Source organism: Scylla paramamosain, chromosome 34 (assembly GCF_035594125.1).
Source record: "Scylla paramamosain isolate STU-SP2022 chromosome 34, ASM3559412v1, whole genome shotgun sequence".
Lineage (NCBI taxonomy): Eukaryota > Metazoa > Arthropoda > Malacostraca > Decapoda > Portunidae > Scylla > Scylla paramamosain.
This window is the reverse complement of record NC_087184.1, coordinates 9,160,220-9,160,992: the sequence shown is the minus strand read 5'-3', so window position 1 is coordinate 9,160,992 and position 773 is coordinate 9,160,220. Positions and strand designations below refer to the sequence as shown.

The 773-nt window shown below is 39.5% G+C and overlaps 1 protein-coding gene across 8 annotated transcripts in view; it reads right to left on the bottom strand.

Annotated features, from left to right (window-relative positions):
* Positions 1 to 748: 748 nt before the first annotated feature.
* The window catches only part of LOC135090115 (putative inorganic phosphate cotransporter), a 49,603-nt gene continuing 49,578 nt past the window's right edge, over positions 749 to 773 (bottom strand). For all 8 annotated transcript variants that reach the window (XM_063986476.1, XM_063986475.1, XM_063986470.1 and 5 more), the window contains exon 13: positions 749 to 773. This exon is cut by the window's right edge and continues 870 nt beyond it. The gene's annotated coding sequence lies outside the window, so the exon portion shown is untranslated.

Below are 773 nucleotides of genomic sequence, written 5' to 3'. Positions count from 1 at the left end.
AAATTCAAGGGGGTGATGGAAAATGGAGACAAAAAGGAAGGGAAAGACGAACACAGCGAAACAGAAGGAAGGTTAAGTGAGGGGGAAAAAGGTGAGGGAAGGGAAAGTATTAGAGGACAAGAAGGAAAGGAAGGGACTGAAGTAGTGGAGAAAAGAATAATGAGGGAAAGGAGGAGGAAATGGAGTGATTGGAAGGGGAGAGAAGAGAATGGAAGGAAGAAGAACGGAGAAGGAATGATGAAAGTTTTGCTTTTAAAGAATGGGAGGAAAAAGAAGTGATGAAGCTTGAGAAAAAGGAGAGGAAAGGAAAAGGGGAAAATTAGGTAAGGGAGACGAGAGAAGATATAAAATAGGTGAAGAAAGAAAGGAAAAAGAAAGAAAAGGAAAGAAAGAAGACAGGAAGGAAGGAAGGAAGGAAGAAAAAAGGTAGGTATGTAGATAGGGAGGAAGAAAGGGAGAGAGGGAAGGGAGGAAGAAAGGAAGGAAGGAGAAGTAAACGAGGTAAAAGGCAGTAAGGAGAAGAGAAAGAGAGAGAAAAAAAAGAAGGGAACGAGGGATAATACAGAAATAAAAGGAGAAAGGGAGAAAAGGAAAGGTACTGAAGGGAAGACAAAGGAAGGGAAGGGAAGGAAGAAAGGAAGTAGTAGTAGTAATAGTAGTAATAGTAGTGAAGGCAGCAGCAGCAGCATTACAGAACAAATATTGAACACCACATTAATCCACACATTGTCAGAATATAACAAAATAATAACAAAATACAGTTTTATTAGTAT